A 22387-nucleotide genomic window follows, 5' to 3' on the forward strand; every position below is an offset into this window, starting at 1 on the left:
TTATATCAAACATTTTGCTTTTTAAAACACCCAGAGTATTCTCTGTTAGAGTGAACCAATACAGAATCTGGTACCAGAGGACATTATAAGTAACAGACCTCAAGTTAGTTATTAGGGATTTATTATTTGACCTAGTTGGATTTGAAGGTATTGAGGAGTAGGTTACCATGAAATTATTATATATTAATGCATGACATAAATGTCTTTAAAATATTAAAGACAGACCAAATGGTGGTTACTACAGCATATTATAATAGGTATAAGTTATATACAGACTATGGAGTAAAATAGTTTTTGTAAATTGCTATAGAGAAAATGATAGACTCAGGGATTTTAATTCTATACTCAAGGCAGTATTAAGATAATCAAAAGATTTTTTATGACAACAATAAAAAAGTCTCATCTCTTATTGCCATAGGGTTTATGTAGGTAATTTCCAGGTGCAGAATCTGATTTTGTCATTTCCTAAATAAAGATTAATTTAAACAGATTAATTTTAGTCTCAACCTATCTCTTGTGGAAGTTAAGATTTACTGGATGGGAGGGACGTTGAGATACAGAAGGGGTATTTTGGAGGATAACTTAAACTCTAAAATTTCACGGAACTTCCCATATCAGCAGAAGCTGTCCTTCATTTGTCTGAGGACCTGGTCTGCATTGCTCGTATTAAACTTACGTGAGCTTGTTATCTGGCAAGCAGATGCCAATTCTCATTTCTAGTCCCTGTCACTCCTCATTGCCTCCTCCTATAACTAGAGTCAGAATGCCTTTTGTTTATCAAACTGCCCCTGGGAGGGCACGGAGAGACAGAAGAGAGAGGCAGGCCACTCCAGACTGGTAGGTGGCAGTTTTAACAAGCACGGGAACTTACATGTGAGGCTTGTCTTGGGTGGCTGCAGGACAAGTAGGTCTCCTCACCTGCCCACTGGAATCTTGAAAATTTATGTAGAGGCCCTCACTAGGTTCAGTCACAAATTTAGTCTAGATAGTCTGAATAAGTCATTTACTCTCTCGTCTGCATCTTGAAAATGGCTCGGCTGTGGGAAAAGTGGGCAGAATATACATTCCAGGGACTGGGTCGGGGGTGAGGAGCCTCTAATTGCTTGGGTACAGCTCAGGGGTCAACTAGTGGTCATGTTCTCTCAATGACCTCCTCCAACAATGCCCTATGGTGAACAAGGTCAATTGTTAATTCAAACCCTAGAGGAAAGATTTACACATGAAAGGATTTCTAAGACTAAAATATGGAAGATTCATGAAGCAATGCATACTGAGAGTGCTAGAACAGGGAGAGGGGAACAGATTTTAGATAAGGCTGGATTTATTAATCTAAGGCTCTTAAAAGAGACACTGCTCTAGCTTGAGCAAATGAGGGAAGCTTGGTTTGTTAACTAAAACTGGACTAAAGAGAAACCTACAATAAATGAAGTTTGAGATGTCAGAAGTTCCTACAGAAATGTAGAGGATGGAATCCAAATGTTTAGGAAGAGAAGACCCAGAAGACTTTCCCTTTTGCCAAAATACCAAGAGCTACATTGATGAGGAGAATACCACCTTTCCTGAAGAATTCTTTAGTGGCTGTCTTGGACTTGGAAATGGGGAAAAGGTATGAAATGCTGCCGGTAAAATGAACAACCCAATTTAAACAGAGAAGATCCGTTAATTATTACTGACTAGGAGGACATGGTTACCAAAAAGAGTATGACCCAAGGAATCAGAAGGGTTTGACTTTCCCTGACTTTTCAAAATAGTCAATTGATTATGCAATATCTAGAACTGAAAACTATGGACAGTCCATAAAGTTCCTACTTTGATCTGTTTAGACAGAAGTACTCTAAGCTGATTTGAGTCATCACAACTGACTTATGGTCTCTCCTCACACTAAAATGAAAGCCAGTTCACAGACCCTCATCTCTCTAATGGAAGAGTGGCTAGATGCCTCGAGGAGGACCCATTACATATATGTATTACAAATCTTTCTCTTGTCATCCCATAAACCTGCGTTCATTTACTAAAGTAGTAACAGACTAAGTAAAGTGATATACCAAGACTTTTGAAGATATTTTAAAACATTTTTTTCCTGAAGTAACAGATTCAGGATGTTATTGAGTACCACCAGTCAGAGTGGGGAAATTAAGATGTTCAGGTAAGTGGAGTTTTGGCCCAAATCCATGTCTCACAGTGAGCCTAGTAGGTCTGGGAAAACTTTTTTTTTTCCAGTTTTTTAATTAATAAGAGGAATAAATATATTCAGCAACTGACAGAATTGAATCCCCAGCTGACCAACTAATGAAGGCTCTTATGGTAAGAAGGGGTATATGGAAGCTCTGGAAATTTCTTATTATTACCTAAATAATAAATCAAAGTTAATACCTGATTCCTGAGGAGTTAGAGGTATTAGTAGAAATGTCAAAGTCTTAAAAGGTGTATACAAGGTTGAGGATCCTTTTATACACCTACTTAAATTGGCAGAAGATGGATCCTATAGGAGGAGAATGGATTATAATAAACTTAATCAAAGGATGATTGTAATTGCAGATGGTAGTCCAGCTATGGTATATTAGGTGAAGCAGATAAATATTACAATGGAGTCTATGGGACTTGATCTAGTGCATATAATTTTTTTAAAAATCTGAGTTAATAAGTTAATAAGTTTGCTTTCACCTTTTTGGCATAGCAGTATACCTTCATCTTGTTTTAGGATTAGAGCAACTTTCCCATCCTCTGTCGTATCATAAAATATATCGATGACATCATGTTGATAGCTCCCTGATAAGGAGGACATAGTGTTGTAGCCACCAGCCCCTGAAAGACACACGGACCACCAGAAATCAGTGAGTCATAGGAAACGTGCTCTTTATTCAGCCAGCTGGGTCTGCCAGGGGTATGCAGACCCCAAATTAAGTAGCCCCAAAATGTAAAGGTACAGGGTTTTTAAGCCCTAAATCCCATTCCTCATTCTATCTTAAACACAAAGGTCTATTTTTCTCCTATTCACTACCTGTCAACCCACAGGTCAGGTGTGCAAGCGGGGATACAGGAGCAGAAAGCTTATTGTTAGAATGTTATGTTCCCATGGGTGATAGCCTATGTTCCCATGGGCGATAGCCAAGCAGAAATTTTCTAGCCAGCAAAATATCAAGGTGTGTTGATTAAACAAATGTGTAAAAGAAGACATGAATAAAGTCTATGTAGGCTATATAGGGGATGATTAATTTTTTAATTTAATCTAAGAGTTGGCAAATTTTTTCTGTAAAAGACAAAATAGTAAAATATTTTAGGCTTTGCAGGCCAAGAGGCTAAATCAAAGGTATTAGATAAGTGTTTATACAATAATAGAGAAAATTTTCTATACTGTTTTTACTAACGAAATTAAAAATATGATAATAATGGAGTATAATTTTTTTGTAATACAGGTCTAGTAATGAGAAAAGTAGCATACTGTTTTATTTTGGGGGGATAACATTTTGCTTAATTGGTATTCAAAGTTAGTAGTCCTCATTATCTGAATTGATTGCAAATGTTTATCTGTTAATGCTGAATTGTAATAAGATTTTATATATTTCATTTTGAAAATGTCTTTTCATACAAATAGGTACTGCTGAACACTGATATAAATACATGAGCATGGATTTTAATTGAGCACATGGAATGCTTGCAAGGCATTTATGTATTTCTATTAGATTCTTCTCTTGAATTTATCTTTTAGCATGTCATTTCATTGCAGATTAATCATTGCTAATTGACGGTTAGGTGAAAGCTCCTCAATTGCACGGTAAAGTATATTTTGAAATGTGAACATTTTCTTTGCACTTATATAAAGGTTCCTAAAACATTGCCAGAATTGTATTTTGATCTCATAAAATAAGCCAACTGCAACTTTGTACAAAAATGGTGATCTCACTTTCTGTTTTAAAATTTGACAGCATTCGAAGTATATAAAGTAACTTGACATTACATGTGATTCCTTAGTTGTCATTGTAATTGCTTTGTCATAGAATAAATTTTGTATATAAATGTTGTTTACTTTGAAATTTTAGGTTGAATTCATAAAGAAAAATGATGAAATCTATAGCAAACACTAGTTTCCAAATCCATTCAGTTTTCAGTACTGAAAGTTGAGGGTAGTTCTTTTAATTTAGAAAAAATTTATTCATGGCATGAAGTTTTAAAAAATTGCAGTAAGACTTCAAGCCATCAGATTATTGTATAATGGGGCAAGTTAGGATATTCAGCTTCTATTTCTAACAAAAATTCATGGAACTGATGATGGTTCAGTTCACAAAAGTGAGTGAAGTTCACAGTTGACACTGCTAGGTCGGTAACATATGACAAATTCAAATATTTCTGCAGAATACTTGATGAAAAAAATACAATGAACAACCATAGGCTTTAAACATCTTACATTTATACAAGCTTTGTAAATCTGTCAAACTAAACACTTTTCTCCTCCAAACCTATTTTTACTGCTATCAACTGCAGCACATCTTAGCAGATTCTACTTTAGTTTGTTACAAATTAGTGTTTTCTTAATTTCTTTAAAATATTCCCATCTGTAGTTGTTCCAACCACTTTATTCACAGAGGTTAATTTTTCAGTCACTTTAAACTCAGAATAGACCCCTTAAACAACTGAGTAGTATAAGGTAACATTTCTTAATTTGTCAAGAGCTATGGAAGAGCACTCAGAACCATTTTCCTTTTTAAGAAATTGACTATTTGAAATTTCTCCTAATATCTTCATTTCTTTGAACAACTGTTCTCACAGAAAGGCTAACAGTTGTAAACAAGTTTATTCTCTCTTAACACATTTCTGTTGCAATCACTATTGCGATTAGTACTTAATCTGGTAACATCAACATATATTGTAATCTTTTAGCACTTCTATAGTATCATTGCATGATAAATACAATGCTTGGTGACCTAATTCAATGGCAAAACACTTCACTGTGCCTTTAAAGTACAAAGTCCACTTTTCTTGTTTTTACATGATGGGTATGCAGTGGAAATTTTTTTTAAAAGTCCTAACCTGCTAATATGAATGGCATTTGAAGAGCTGCCAAATTATAACTATGTTATTGTGATTTGTGCACTGAACAGCAGAGAAAAGTAATGAGTAACACCACATATGGTCTCTGTTGCATGTACTCAGCTCTGCTGTTCTAACACAAAGGCACTCATAGACAAAGCATAAACAATGAGCATGGTTGGTTCTATAAAACTTTATTTGTAGACATTGAAATTTGAATTTTATTTAATTTTGTTTTGTCAGTCTTTGTCAAGAATGCAGAGTTGTACCCTAAATATGTGAAAGTATTCAAATAAAGTAGTGAAAACCCAGAGCTGATGATCAGTTAGTTTAGAAGAATAGGAGAAGGTGTGACTACATTTTTAAAGATATTAAGTGCAATATCAGGTAATTTATTAGAAAATAAATCAAGGCTCTGAAGTGTTAAATAAATAATTAGTACAAATCAGGCAAATAGTGACGGTGAAGGCTAGAAACCTTGATTTCAAATTTTCGATGTAGTGTATTCCCTAGGTACAATCTGGACTTTATATTTACAGTAATGTATACAGATTTTTATTTGCTTTATAATTTTTCTTACTTTTTCCTAAAATGCATTATAAAGATAAAATTGTCCGAAATAATATACATTTTACATAGCAATAGTAATAATAAAGCAAACACCAGTATATCTACTATTAAGCCTTAAAAAAGGCAAGTGATAACCACATACCTGACTTTTTTTTTACTTACATAGAATGCTTTCAACATTTCACAATTTTCTGTGATGTTTTCTGCAACTACCTTTGTTTTTTCTAAACATAGATTTCCTTTCTCAGGTTAAAGAAGTTCCCTAATTCTTAGTTTCCCTAAAGATTCTCTGGTACTCTTTTTTTCAGTCTTCTGGCCCAGAGCTGAGGCTTTACTTATCCTGCCCTGCTGCCCACCTCCTGTGACTGTGCTTATGCCTGTACAGGCCTGTGTCTGGGGTCAAGCGATGGGAGGACAGATAAAGGAGGCTTGCTTGCCTTATCCTCTTATGATCATCACTACTCTGATGGAAGAGAAAGGTTCCCTTTTTTCACATTTTAGGCACCTCTGGCCCTGGCTATTTCCAGTGGTGCTCTTGTTTCTCCCATGCAGTAGGATTGCTTGATGACTAGAGTATGAGAGAACAGAGAACGATAGAAAGATCCTCCTCCCCACACCCAACTCCAGTTTCTCTGAGTGTTATGAGATTCCTTTCCCATTCTTCAGTACAGAACTTGAGGATTTTTGGATCTCTCTCTGTTCTCCCAGGTACTTGCACTACTGTGTTTTGAGCTGTCTTGGTTGCAGGTTGGTGATACCTTGGGACAAAAAGGAGGAACTCACCATAAATTTATTGGTATTTCAAATATTGGTCATCTTTTTCAATCCAGCTGCTATCATCTACGCTTCAGAGTCCATTCATTCTGTCCAGTCTTCATTGCTGCATTCAGTGGGTGAGACAGGGTGTAGCAGTGTGCCTATTCCTTCTTACCCAGAATTGGAACGGGCAAGCTGAAGTTATTTTTTTAGCTCCACCCAGAGTGAAGATATAGACCTTCCATTTACCCTTTTCTTCTGTGGGCCAGTGTTTACCTAGTGGACCTTGTGAACGTACTGCCCTTTCCTTTAGGGATTCTTCTTTTATGTGGAAGTGTTCATCTTGGTCTTCTACCTTTCTTAGTCTCAAAGCTTTATCTCTTGCCTCCGGTACTCAGGCCCAGGGAAAATGCCTAGTTTGATGTTCTGCATCACTCTTTGGGTTCAATTCTTCCTTGCTGTTTCTTACTTTTGAGGATATTCCTTATTTTAAAGTAAACTCAGTCATGCATTGAAAAAAGATTGTTTTTATTATTTTATATAGTATTAATGTGGAGGGTTTTTTTTTTTATATACCTATAGCCACTACACTACCTTGCTATAGAAGTTTTGATCGATTTTTCTTTAAATAAAATTGATTGGTGATTTTCATGTGATGTGGATACTGTTCTAGGAATATTAACCTCCAGTAATAGTATCTTTATGAATTAAGGACTCATCAGCTTTATTTTTACATATGATGTTTTGTCACTTTTTATTTATCTCTCTGGCATTTTTTCTAGGACTTTTGTAAACTTTTAAGACAAGAAGTCAAACTGACTTAGTAATCTATGGTATGAATCTATAAATCTGTGATAATCAAACTTCAGGAAACAGAGTATTTTGAGAAAAAATTCTCTCTGAAATTGAGTCTATGATCATGACATAGTACGAAAGTCATGGCTTCCAGATTTTAAAATTTTGAGTTGATTTGTTAAAGGATTTTACATGGGAAAAGGTGGTTATTTTCTATTATGCCTGAAGGGTAGCAGTACATTTCAGTTCCCTAATAAGAGCCAGTGATATACTCAGTGTGATTTATAAGAAGAGTATTTCAGGAATGGTGAAATACATAAAGACAGCATTTTTCAGGACAACTCTATCATAGCAGTATGACTCCCTCTGGTAAAATTTCTTTTAAAGGCTTATGAGCCTGGTAATTCTTCAGTAAGAGGATTCCACTGAACAGGGGATTAGGTATATCTAGAAAGCCCAAAAGGGCAAGTGGAGAATACGATGTAATTTTAGGGTTATAAATTAGGTTTTATAAAGCCTGTAGGATAATTGGATACAGTATTCTCTGAACACTGTAAAGTTAAAGTTTGTTGCTTAAAAAAATATTTGTGTAGAGATTAGGCTCTTTTGGGGGCAGAATGTCATTACAGCAGTAGATGCATGGCTGGAGAGAAAACTGAAGTTTATGGGTGTGTTGTGGTCCAGTAGGTAGTTTAGAGTTATTGCAGTAACTCTTCCAGCTTTCATTCTCTATGTAGAGGACTCGGAATCCCTTGGTACATTTGGCTTTCTAAGTAACGTTTGATCCTCATGAGTGCAAACTCTCCATTCTCCCTACACTAGGAGGATGAACTTATCTGAGTGGTTGAAAGTAAAAGTCAATAGCCACTTTGTTGTCTGGATTAGGGATACTTATCAGAGCAAAGAATGATATGGATATGGAGCAAAGTGGGTATCCTTAGGTCTAAAGTGATAACCAAGCCTATGCTGGACATGTCAGAGAATAATTGTTGTCCCAATTTTATTTGATTTGGAGATGAAGACAGGCTTATACTTGGATGGATCTTTGTTATGCATTTTAGATTGAGGTCTGTGAACTGCCATGAAACAGCACTTCCATGATTGTATATAGTGGCTCAATGATCTGTTTGGCTTCCCTTACGCTATAGCAATAAACATACACTAAGCCAATGAATGTTGGAAAATCTCCTCTAGGCTTCCTCATTAGTCAAACTAGAAATTCAAACATTGTACAAAGTATATGAGTCATGTGACTCAATTATCCATTACTGCATTTTTCTGTCCAAATCAATCAACCCTTTTCAAACTTCTCTCCCACAGGCTCTTCTGAAAACAGACCATCGACAGAATGGCTTTTTACTTGCTATCTCTTCTAGTAGACACAGGAAGTTCAAATTGTTTTCTACCATTACTGTTCCTGCAATCCACATGACATTGTGTCTATAGCATCAACTTCTGGTGTAGCAAATTATGCTCAATTCATGTGCTACAGTATTTGTGTGACAAGAGGTTTGTAAAATGGTGTCTGGTATTGGCTCAGTGCCCAAGCCTCAAGTTTACAAATTAAGACACAGCTTTTAACCGATATCTGCCCTTACCAAATGTTTTCTATTTTCTTCTCTCATATCTACTCTCTAGTTAGAGGTTCATAAGCAGGAGTTATATACCCCAAATTACCCTTTACTACTCTTCTTTCTGTATTTAATCTAAAGAGAAAAATTGAAGGGAGACCTGTACAAAGTTGCAGCAGATGGTGTGGCAGACAGAACTTAAGGTGATCCCCCCAACCATTACTCTTGCATGCTTTTTTATAATTTGTGTGCAGGACCTGTGACTTGCTGCTAATCAGTAAAATATGGCAAAAGTGATGGGATGTCACCTTTTTGATTATGCTATGTTATATGGCAAAGGTGTATAATCAAGGTCCCAAATAAATGATTATGAAATAATCAGTAGAGAGATTAACAGGTGAAATCAAGTGAAAGCCCTTGAAAAGGAGACTGAGTAACGAACTCTCCTGTTGGCCTTGAAGAAGCAAGCAGCTAAGATGCGAACTGCCTCTGGAGAGGGCCATGTGTCAGGGAATTGAAAGTGACCTCTAGGAGCTGACAGCCTCAGTGCTACAATTGTAAGGAAATGAATTCTGTCAACATCATGGATTTGGAAGCAGGCCCAAGCCTCAGATAAGGATGCAGCTCTGTTTCAGACCTTGATTGTAGCCAGGGAGACCTGCAGCAGAGGACCCAGTTAAGCTGTTCTAGACTTCTGACCCACAGAAACTGTGAGATAATAAATGTATGTTTTAAATTGCAAATTTTGTGGTAATTTCTTACATCTCAACAAATAAACAAAGCCTAATACAGAAATAATATATGAGGTTTAGGATTTTACAATTATGGATCTGTACCCAACGAGAGGTGAGCCTTAACTTTCTGCTCACATAAAACATATGAAGGACTTCCTTCTGAACATTTGCTCCTGTGATAGGATTTGTGAACAAGTAGGCTCAAATGCCGTACTCTTTGTGAGTTCCTACTATACAGCACGATCCTTGGCATCACGTAGATGTGACTATAACTTTCAAGCTCAGATGTATCTCCTCCTTCAAACTCACATGTGTTTGTTACCTGTACCACTTATTTGGCAATTAAGGACCACTTTTCCTATTCTTTAAGTGTTAATTCTACTCTTGTTATTTGAATTGTTATATGAGGTCTCAGCTCACAAATAGATTTTGTAAACTCCTGTAGGGTAGAAATCAAGCATATTATTACTTTATATCCCATATTTTTCCTATAACAATGAAAACATATATAGCATTTGCTAAAAAAATTAAGATTGAGGGACTTGAGTGGAGATATTAAATGTATATGGATTAAAATAATTTGAACTTTTATTTAGTGTCTAAATACTTTGGAGTTATAATACTTTCTAATACTAAGTAGGTTTATTTTTGCCCCCCTCCCTTTTTTTTGAAACACTGAAGTTTAGTTTTACTTCTGCAACAGGAACAAAACAATTTTATAGTATTATAAGGCGTGAAATTTAGCTTGAGGATTTTAATAAAAAATTAGTCTTGGAGAACTTGTTGAATTTGCTTTTAATTAGAATTCATCTTATTTGCATTTTATTGCAGATTAATTTTAAACTATTTTAGGATTAAATAAACTAGAACAATCTTGAAATCAAGAAACCCGCTTAACCATAAGAAAACTATTTCTCAGTGTGAAAGGAGAAACAAAATAGTAATTTTACCTCAGAGGTCACTAAGAGGTTAGCTAAGAAAAAAAAAAGAAAGCTTCAGGAGGACATTATTAATTTATAGTAAAGTTACAATCAAGAATGCATGTTAGTTTAACTATTGATGAAGAAAGCTTATAGCTTAGATTTTCTAACTAAAGAGATCTTACCAAAACGTATAGAAGTTGAAGGTAGGATTTGTCTTCATGATTCATCTTCAATTATTGTGCAATATTTTATGTTTTCTTATTGTTATAGTATTTAGACTTCTTTACAAGTAGTATATTACTTCTTCATATACTTTGTTAGAAAGCTATTAAAATTTAATAAAGTTTTCTCTTTGTTAATTTTATGTAATAATTTCTTTTCACAAATTACTTTGTCTAAATGTCTTTCTTCTCTTGACTTATCAACTATTTACCTTCATGTTCCTTCTTCTTTGCCATTGTCATGATCTATATTAATTACATTTTTCATTCTCTCAATTTTATCAATTGCATTTCTATAAACATTTTGGGTTTTATTACATTTTATTCTGTAGCCAAATTATAACAGATCTGTTTATTTCCACAATAAGTAGATTGAAGTTATAAGAACATCCAGTTTCATAGTTTCACAGCATACAGTTTGTCTAGCTGCTTAATTTTTTTTCAGCAGTGGTGTCATGATTAATGGTGCCTTTAAATACACATGTGCGCATAAAACACAAACACACATGTACACAAAGTTAACAAAACTTAGCCAATAAAAACATAATGTGGAATTGGATAAGTTAAGTAATTACATGGCATAAAAATGTCTCTATAAAATCTCTGAAATTCTTTATAACATACAGCTCTGTATTTTTCTCAGTTTTAATTCTTTATATATTAATGTCCAAAAAAAGTATCAAAACTAAGATGCAATAGCAGCAATGATTTTATCCAGATTTGTTAGGGAGCAAATATATATTTTTCTCTTTGTTCTATGGGCATTTCATACAAAGTGATCATTTCATTCAACTCATTTCAATACTATAATGCCCCTTTTGGTGGCCTATTTTCATTTTTTCCACTGAAATGGATATGAGGTAACATTTCTGGAGAAAGCAAAGCCCATATACATTCAGCATACTGGTACCTTTAAAAATAAATCATGTTCTTATTGTAGAGAACAGATTGACTCTCTTTAGATTATAGAAAAACCAGTTTCAACTTTTTCAGTATGAATGTCAAAGTATCATAAGTCTACGGTTAATTCGGAAAAAAACTACAAATTATTTAAAATTTATTAAATGATTTATATCTTATAACATTCTTGGCTGGCTTGTACTACTAGTTCTATTTCGCAGACATTAATTTTAGGCATAGAGAGCATGGCCAAAGACACAAATCAGTAGATGAGGGACTTCGGGACAGGAGTTCACATTCACTCCATTACATCTTGCTATATCTTAACAGTAGCTTGTGACTGAAACATTTTTAAGTTTTTAATTTCTCAGTTTTCCTTATATTTTCACTTTTCTCTTTCATCATTCAAGTAAGTACTAAGTTCTGAGTTTCCTTCACTTCACCCAAAACTGCTAAACTGTTTTTTGAAGTGGACGTTTCATTTTGCATTCCTACTAACAATATCTGAAAGTTCCAGTTAGCCTTCATCTTCACCAGAAATTGGTATTATAATTTTTTTGTTTTTAATTTGAGGCATTCTAATATATGTGTAGTGGCATCTCATTGTGATTTTAATCTTTATTTCCAAATGGCCAAATGGTGTCGAACATCTTTTTGTGTTCTTATTAATATTAAATACATTCTCAGAATGTTGTGTTTTAAATTCTTTTGGCTTTTTTTGCCTTAGACAATCATGTCATGCAAAAAATAAAAAAAAAAAAAGGACAGATTTATCTCTTCTTCTTCAATATGCATGCCTTTTATTTATTTTTCTTGCCTTAATGAACTGGTCATGGCTTCTAGAATGATGATGACTAGAAGGATTGAGGATAGACATCCTTGTCCTCTTCCCAATCTTAGGAAGAAAGCATTCTGTATTACAGCATAGCATTCCTAGCTTCTTGAGAGTTTTTTCATGAATTCTTCATGGATGCTGACTTTTGTAAAATGCCTTTTCTGCTTTTTCCTGATGTGATTTTTCTTCTTTTGTATATTAATACGGTAAATTGTATTTTTGATTTACGAATGTTGAAGTAACTTACATTCCTAGGATAGAGACCATTTGGCCATGATGTTTTTAATTTCTCTACATTGCTGGATTTAATTTGACTATATTTGTTGAGGATTTTTACATATGAGTTTAAGAATGACATTGGTCTGTAGTTTTATTTTCATTATCTGCTTTGGTGTTAGGGTAATCTTGACCTCAAAAATGAGTTGGAAAGTGTTCCCTCCTTTTCTCTTTCTGGAATTTATTATTTAAGGTATTATTTCCTCAAATGTCTTGTCTGATTCATCATTGGAATAATCTGGGCCTGGAGAATTTTTTGTGGAAAGTTCTTTACTACCAATTAAATTTATTTCATAGACATAAAAAAAAATTATCTATTTCTTTATAACTGTGCTTTGATAATTTGAGATTTTAAAGGAATTTGTATATTTCATCTAGGTTATTGAATTTGTAATTATCATGTTATTCAGACTATTTATTCCCTTATTGTTATGTTAATGTCTGTGTGGTGTATGGTAGTCACTTTTTTTGTTTCTAATATTGGTAATTTGTGTCTTTTCATTGTTTTCATGGCTACTCTTGCTGGAGGTTCTTAATTTTAAATAAATTAAAATAAATTTGATGCCCTTCTGACACCATACATAGTTATTACAATATTATTGGCTATATTCTTTATGCTCTACTTTCTATCTCTATGACTTTTTTGTAACTATCAATTTGTACTTCTTAATCCCTTCTCCCTTTTTCACCGACCCTCCCCAACACCCCCATCTGGTAACCCTTAAAATGTTCTCTGTATCTATAAGTTTGTTTCTGTTTGTTTATTTTATTCTTTAGGTGCATATATGTTCAATCATATGGCATTTGTCTTCCTCTATCTGACTTACTCCATAGCACACTATCCTCTAGGTATATCATGAAAAATCATTTTCCATCCCATTTTTTAGTCTATGTGTGTCTTTTAATCTGAAGCGAGTCTCTTAAAGTCAGCATGTGTAAAGGTCTTGTTTTCTTATCCATTCAGCCACTCTATATTTTGATTGGCCCATTTAACTCTTTTTCATTTGAAGTACTTGTTGATAGATGTGTAGTTATTGCCATTCTTTATTTAGACTTTTGATACATATTTTTTTCTTCTTCTTAAAGAAGTCTCTCCAGCATTTCCTGTAATACTGGCATGGTAGTGATGAATTCCTTTACCTTGAGGTTTTTTTTTTGTCTGGGAAGTTCTTTATCTGTCCTTTGATTCTAAATGACAACTATGCTGAGTAATCTTGATTGTAGGTCCTGGGTTTTCATTGCTTTGAATATTTGTGACAAGCCGTTCTTGCCTGTAAATTTTCTGTTGAGAAATCGATTGACAGTCTTATGGGTAGTCCCTTGTATGTAACTGATTACTTTTCTCTTACGCTTTTAAGATTCTCTCTTTGAATTTAACCTTTGGCATTTTAATTATGATGTGTCTTGGCATGGGCCTCTTTGGGTTCATCTTGTTTGGACTCTCTGAACTTTCTGGTGTTGTATGTCAATTTCCTTCACCAGGTTAGGGAAGTTTTCCATCTTTATTTCTTGAAATAGGTTTTCAGTTCCTTACTCTCTCTTCTCCTTCTGGTACCCCTATGATGCAAATGTTTTTATGCTTGATATTGTCCCAGATGCTTTCTAAACTATCTTCATTTGGGGGAGGGGATTCTTTTTACTTGTTGCTGTTCTGATTAAGTGTCCTCTGCTACCCCATCCTCTATGTTGCTGATTTGATGTTCCATTTCATCCACTCTGTTGATTCCTTTTAATGTACTCTTTATCTCAGATATTGTGTTCTTTATTTCTGACTGGCTCCCTATTATGTTTTCTATTTCCATTTTTATGATTTTTATCTCTTTGTTAAAGTTCTCACTGAGTTCACTTACTCTTCCTCTAAGTTCCTTGGGCATCCTTATAACCAGTGTTTTGAATTCTGCATCCGATATATTGCTTGTTTCCACTCTGGTGATTCTTTTTCTGGAGCTTTGTTCTATTCTTTCCAGGAGGACATGCTCTTTGTCTCCCCATTTTGGCTGCCCACCTATGTCTGTTTCTATGTAAGGCTCCTAAGTCTCCCCATCTTAGTAGAGTGGTTTCATGTAGTAGGTGTGCTTTGGGGGTCTTGGCACAGACCTGAGGCCAAGGTCCAGCCTCAGGCCAAGTTCAGCCACAGCCTGTGCACCTCCGGAGCCACCTAGTAAGAGTCACCAAACAATCCACATATGGCTGACACCAGTGCTGGGCTCATAGGTGCCTCGAGGGGCAAAGTCAGAAACTGGGCTGGCTGCCACTGGTATGGGGCTTGGGACTGCTCAGCAAGAGGTATTTGGCATGTGGAGGTCAGATTCTACTTCTCTGGGTTTTGTGAGCCTTTGAGAGATTTTATGAAAGTTTGCAGTAGGAGCCAAGATAGCCCATTTGTATGGAATAAATCACTGGAAACAGCATGGCTGAGCCCGCAAGCTGAGAAAGGCAGAATCTCCGGGCACCCCCTGGGTGGAGCGATCAGGTTGACAGTGCCTGCATCTGCAGGCTGGGAGGGGGTTGGGCTCAACAAAGGAACGATGGCTTCTGCCTGCACCTCTGTCCCGGAGTAAGCCACCCCTCCAGCCCTCACCCTGAAGCCCAACAGCTCAGCACCTCCCCATATGTCCCTGGCTTCCCTTGAGCAGCTGCCCCAGAGCTGGAGCTTAGAGCAAGCGAATCCATCAGCAAGGAGGTTCGGGCGTGAGCCCTTTAAGAGGAAGGGCTTCGCTTCCTACAGCCCTCCATTTTATTCAGCTGCAACCTCCGCTGGTTTTCACCGCCAGAGGTGGTGGGGGTTTTTCTTCCCAGCACTGGAACCCTGGACTAAGGAGCCCAGTGTGTGGCCGGGACCCCTCACTCCACAGGTAGGAGAGGTGGCTCTGCAGCCAAGACAGACCTCCTGATTCTCGATTGCCATCGTGGTTGTGGCACCATTCCGTTTCACATCTCCGCCCCTCCTACCGTATCGATGTGACCTGTTATTTGAGGTGACCCAGTTGTAGGGCTTCTGTTCAGCCAGACCTCTGGTGACTCCATGTACTGGTTGCTCTGTAGTATTGTTATAATTTTGATGTGGTTGTTAGAGGAGGTGTGTACAGCCTTTTCCTTTTATGCCATCTTTAATGGAGAACTTACTGCTCTTTTGAAAGAATCAGCTCTTGGTTTTATGGATTTTCTCTATGGTTTCTGTGTTCTATTTAATATATTTCTTATTTAATATTTGTTATTATTATCACTATTACTACTACTATTAGTATTATTATTCTGCTTGATTTGGGTTTAATTTTCTCTTCTTTTTCTAGTTTATTAATGTGGAATCTTAGATTGTGAGACCTTGATTTTTATTAATATAAATATTTAATGCTATACAATTCTAAGTACATCTCTGTTTTCCATATGTTGTGTTTTTTATTTTTATTCACTTAAAAGTATTTTCTAATTTCCACAAATACTTTATCTTTGGACTGTAGGTTATTTAGAAGTTTTTTTTTTTTAATTTCAAGTATTTGAGAATGTTCTCGAGATCTTTCTGTAATTTTTTGTTTGTTTGTTTAATTTTAATATGGCCAGAGAATATACATTGTTTGATTTTACTTATTTTGTCTCTGTTGAAGTTTGTTTTTAAGCAAACCCAAATATTCCATGTGTACTTCAAAAGAATGTTGAATTCTTGTTTGCTCTAAGAATTACATTGTTTATTCTAAAACATGTTAAAATTACAGAGGACAAGAGAAACCCATAATTGTGCAATATGAAGGCCATGAGAAGCTGGAAACTGGAAAATAGGGAAATGGGCTAATATCACAGAACTGACTTTATGTTGATAAGAGTATTAGGCTTCATAACGTGTTATAACAGTAAAGAAGTATTGGCACCACAATCTGGTAGTTAGCTCACTTTTTATGATTTATATTTCAAAACAAACTGTAAGCTGAGTGAAGAGACAATGTGGCTCAAAACCTAGCATGACTTGCACAGAGCAGGCACTGAACATATACTGGGAGATTTAGAGAGATTACTAAGAACCGAATTCTTTTTTCTTGGATTATTTTTCCCAGTTCAGGAGAGATTGAGTTTCCCTTACTGGTTAATGGTATTCCTTCCTAACACATGCTAATATGGGGTTGCAGTCTAATCCAATGACTCTTCACAGACACCTGAAATAGTTTTCTACCAAAATGTAAACATTACTTTACTAATTCTGTATATGCTGACTTGTAATGTGATTTCAGCAAAATTGACTTGATTCAACATTAAAGTATGTAGCTAGATATATGATAGAGTATGAAGCTTCTAAATGTTCACTTGCCTCCCCCTCAACCTGCATATACAGAAATGCCCATTATTTATGTTTGAATTCCTCTAGGAAACATGTGTCTCATCTGACAGAGGCCAAAATTTTTCTGAAATCAAAGGCAGAACATGAGAGGAAAGAAAATTAAATTGTTAAACTGTTAAAAACATCAATGACATCAAAAGCAAATTGTTTTCCTCATCTACAAAAACATGGGCTAGATGACCCATAAGATTTTTCTGATTCTGACACTCTCTGGTGCTAAAAGACAATATAGATCTTGTACATTTGCAATTTGAAACCAGAAAGCTTTAAGCTAGGGGAAGCGTCCTGGAAATACAGGACTTGGTAGAGTGCTAAAATGAAAGAAGGTAGGTAGTGATGGAACACAAGAAGGTAGTAGAAGCTCAAGGAATTGTATGTGTACAAAACTAGGATACTAAAAATAAGGACAAGGCAGCATTAAAAATAATAAATCGCAGACGTGGTTCTATAGTGTAGCAGTTAACGTGTTTGCTTTACACGCAGAAAGTCCTGAGTTCGTGCCCCAGTGGAGCCAAGGTCCATGGTCTATGGCCATATCACCCTGAACAAGCCCGATATCTGATCTCAGAAGCTAAGCAGGGTCAGGCCTGGTTAGTACTTGGATGAGGGACCACCTAGGAAGACCAGGTGCTGTAGGCATAAATAATAATAAATAATAAATAATAAGAAAATAAATAAAAAATAAAAACAATGAATTGCACATTTGACTAGAAAAATCAACTAAATTGTCTATATCTTAACTTCTATATGTAATAATAGATATAATCAATCAAATATACCATACATTTAAAAACATCAATTATATTACTACCAAATGTATAAATTCTGATTATTAAAGTATTCTAAAAGAAGCTAATGGAATATATTTTTAAGCTAAAAGAAGATAGTCTTACTATACTGAGAGAAATACATATTTTAAACTGTGCAGCCTTCTGGAAGAAATTTGAGCTTATTTCCCAATTTCATTTTCCTAAATTTCATTCTCAATTTTATTTTCCTAAATTTGATAAATTATGCAAACATTTCCTTGGCTCTATCTTAGTCATTATTATTTTTATTTTTATTTTTTTTTACTGCAGTTTTCCAGAGCATGCTTTTACTCTATAGATCCTTGTATATTTGTCATTAGGTAGTTTACCAACTCATTTATCATTTCATAGCAATATACTGTTAGTTCTTTCTTTATTAACTTAAGCTAAAATCATTCATTTTCATTGCTATAAGGAGCCTTAGATTCCAGAGTCTTACGAATCATGAGATTTCTCTCACTGGAGTTGTAGGTTACTTCCTTGTCAGGTAGCCCAAATGGCCTCTTGATAAAACAGGTAACTTGTTACATTGATTTTAAGAGTTAACCATATCCTGGGTCTGGGATATTTTGAGTATCTATTCTGGGATATTTTGAGTATCTAGTATCTATATTTTGAGTATCTATAAAGGCTGAGCAGTTAGGAATTGTATTGACTATTTCATATATCATCTATGAGAAATTTGGGAAATATATCTTAATGAAATACTTTAATAAAAAACTCCTTTAGAATAGCTATACATTTTTGAGAAACACTACAAATGATAAAAATTACTTTTAGTGGTTAAGAGACATTTTTAGGCATTGATCTAAGATGAAAAGATCTACACTGTGAGCCTGCAAGGTGATGATAAATGTATTTACTGCAGTCTCTTAATAGCTTTGATATGGCTTATTAAGACAACTGGGAAATGGAAATTTAATTAGTTGACTCAATTTAAGAGAGATTTTCAAGTACGATCCCCCAAAATGTTAACTTCAAAAAGTTTCAGTTGGACTCCAAGATTTAGCCGAGGTACATTTTATGACAATTATCTCATAAAATATATGCAAAATCACAGTTCATAGACAATTTCTACTGCTGGTTTCCGGACCTTGCTATAATTGCTTTGTCTACAAGATTAGAGTGGACGTGGGGATTGTGTGTAAGTCTACCTAGTCTGAAGAGATGTAGCACTCTGCAATGTGAAGGCTGTCACAGATGGTTCAGCATGAGGAAGGGTCAATGCTTTCTCCCTGATAAATATTTTCTGCAGTTCTGTGTTGGAGAGACATGGAACTGGCAGAGAGATTGGGTCCTTAGGAAGGAATAACGCAGGTTTTCTATTTCAGGCTAGGGCAGAAAGTTGTCAGAGAATGTTGAGCAATGGTGTTGAACAGGTAATTGGGACAAGATCATGAAGCACCTTAAATGCATACTAAGGAATTTGAGAGAAACACATCATAGTGTGAGGAACTTGAGGCCTTTTTTAAAAACTGCTTAACAAGAAATGCCTCTCCATATTAAAAAATCCACTTTTTTTTTTTTTAGTGACTTTTGAAAAGTACACTATTAGTAGTGGGGAACTTTCTTACTACTGATGATTCCTCCTGAAGAAGCTGAAATGGTGAAACTACATTTTTCTCCCCACTTTTTCACCACTTACTTTACTCCAGTTGAAAAAGGTGGCTTATCGTGGGCAAATTTGCAAAAAAGTTAAACCAGGACAGAGTATCCTCTACCTTTTCATGCAGGAAGTCTGAACCTGGGCATGTTCACTTTGTGGAAAAGCCATTCAATTCTCACATTAAACTCTCCATTTCAATTTAGTCTTTATGAATTATTGCAGTGTTATTTTGGCTTCCACCAGATTCCTTTTCTCTTATTTATTAATTTGTTCAGAATTTGAAAAGAGAACAAATATGCTATTTAGTGGGTGTGCCAGGTCCCAGACTGTCCTCATTACTGACATCAAGATATATGTCCTATTCACACTTGAAATGTGCCCAATTCTCCTGTCCTAGTATAATTGTAATTTTACAATTTAAAACTTTTAATTTTAATAAGGGTAAAATCTCCATGACAATTAGAGCAGAATTACAGAATTTTAAGGAATTGATATATAGGTTTTAAAGAAATATACTCTTGTGTAGAATTTTCCGTAACACATAATTCTACCCAAAGCTGAGTCTTACAGTTCATACTTAAACAAACATGATCACCTTTGTTGATATTTCCAAGAGCAACAACATCAATTCTATGTAGGTTACTTTCTTGGAACAAAGGGTATTATTTCTGTTGCTGAAAGATGAAATAGTCTGTGAACATTTTTTTAACCTTGGGCTTAAAACTATTTTTTGCTATTAATTTTTTCTAAGTTCAAAAAGAACGAAACCTAGGTTGTGTCCATGTAAATGTTACTATATGCCTGTCTCCATTTTAACAAGTATGGAGTGGTAAAGGACATACGGAAATATTAATAGGTACCGTAAAGGCTTTTTAATTAGTAGTTTTCCAAGTGTGATCATCCTAACAGCAGCATCAGCACCACCTGGGAAATCGTTAGCAATGCAAATTCTTGGGCCCCCACCCCAGATCTACTGAATTGGAGACTGCAATGGGGCTTAGCCATCTTTCATTTAAGCCCTGCAGGTGATTCTGATACATGCTAACATTTGAGAAACACTGCTTTACCTTAGAGAAAACAGCTGTCTGCTGAAATCATCAGCATGGGTGCATCCAAGTCATTTGGGAAACATCCATCTGCTAACCCTGTCTGCTCCTATAAATTTTTTGAATGCAGCAGAGGGCAAACAGCCCATTTCTGAGATTAGCAGTTGTTACATCTCTGGTTGTGAGGAATCACCTGTTCTGAATTGTAACGAAATTCCACAGTTATTTTCTGAGTACCTCCTATGTGCCAGGAAATGTGCTAGGCTCAGTGAATACAGAAGTGTACAAAAAAGAAAGTATCTTTGCTCTCACCGTTTGTATCATTTAATGGGAAGAACAGTTAAGAAGCAGGCCAATAAATATGTAAACGATTATTGCAGATCGTGATAAGGTTTAGGAAAGAAAGATTAGAGTGTAATTCTATTTACCGAGTATGGTCAAGAAAGGGGCCTGCTATGTTAAGAGCTGGTTGAGAGTATTTCAAAGCCCCTGAGATAGGAAAGACTTTAACTTTTCTAAAAACTGATGGAAAACCAAGGTTACTAAAACATGATGAGCAATGGAGAGACTGACATGAGATGGGGTTGGGTTTGTAGGCAGAGACTAATGTATTCAATTCCAAAAGGATTAATCCGCGCACCTCTCCTTGCCCTGTGAATCTCAAACATAGTTCTTTTCTCTTATAATCAGAATCCACTGTTAGGAGGCCACCAGTGGGAGCCAGAGCGGGGACAAATGCTCCCTTTGTCCTTTCTTCTTCCCCCATGCCAGTGCCACCTGGGTGCTTCCTGTCTTTTACTTCTTGACCACAGCCCTCCCCCTCGCCCCCCAGTGTGATCATCCTAACAGCAGCTTCAGCACCACCTGGGAAATTGAACTTAAGTCTGTAAATACTGATCTTTGCCCATGTTTCCTATGTGGCTCCGTATCCTGTGGACAATGATCCTAGCTTTGCCTTCAAGGTGCTTGTTTCTCAGATATTAGTTTAGAATACCATTCTTTCCCAACACCTTTATTTTCTAGAGCTTTTTATTAAAATTTGCCCAAGGTAATTCTATTAGCTATATATTGCTATGTAACTTGTTATCTCATAACTCATAAGTTTAAAACAACAAATATTTATTATCTCACAGTTTCTGCAGCACAAGAATACAGGAGTGTCTGCTGGGAAATTTTGGCTCAGAGTCTCTGATGAGGTTACAGTTATCTAAAAGCTTGACTGGTCTTGGAGGCTTCAGTTTCTCACAACATAGGCTTCAGTTTCTCACAACATAGACCTCTCCATTAGGCTCCTCATGACATGACATCTGGCTTCTCCAGAAGTAAATGATCCCAGATATAGAAGAACCAAGATAGAAGCCATGATGTCTTTTATAATCTGATTTCAGAAGTGGCATATTGATCACACTGAACATCACTGGCACAATGTAAGCAGGGATTACACAAGGATATGAATACCAGGAGACAGGGGTACCATGAATACCAGGAATACTATCTTGGAGAAGGCCATCACAGATTTTGAATTAAGATGACTAGTTTTGCATTTTAGCTCTTTTATTTACTAGTTATATGTATGTATGCATATATGTATGCCCTTAAAGAGGTCATTTTTACCTCTTTGCTTTTCATCTGTGATTTCTAACTATGTAGTTTTCCAAAAATTTTGCCTATCAATCTGTTTCTTCTTTGACTGTTTTGTCTTTGACCTGATAATAATCATGTTAGGGCAGCAGTGGCAGCCACTGAGTATAGGGACAGGCTAAAAGCAATACTCAGAAACACCAAGCATTTGAAAACTAAAATGAGTTATGGGGAAGATTATGTATGTATTTCAAAGTATTAGTCATGATTCTCTAATAAAGCCATTGTCCTACAGTTGAATTTTAGCCTTGGATTTTTTTTCTTGTAAATTTTCCAGTTTTAGAAATATTGTCCACTAACTCAAATATTATTTAGTGCAAGAGTTTTGCTGAGTCAAGATGTCTTT

General features: G+C 35.6%; 1 pseudogene; it reads left to right on the forward strand.

Moving 5' to 3' along the window:
- Window positions 1-17462: 17462 nt before the first annotated feature.
- LOC120595224 (uncharacterized) lies at window positions 17463-17578 on the forward strand (annotated as a pseudogene).
- The last annotated feature ends 4809 nt before the right edge of the window (window positions 17579-22387 follow it).

The sequence above is a fragment of the Pteropus medius genome, unplaced genomic scaffold (genome assembly GCF_902729225.1).
Source record: "Pteropus medius unplaced genomic scaffold, Ma_sr-lr_union100, whole genome shotgun sequence".
NCBI lineage: Eukaryota > Metazoa > Chordata > Mammalia > Chiroptera > Pteropodidae > Pteropus > Pteropus medius.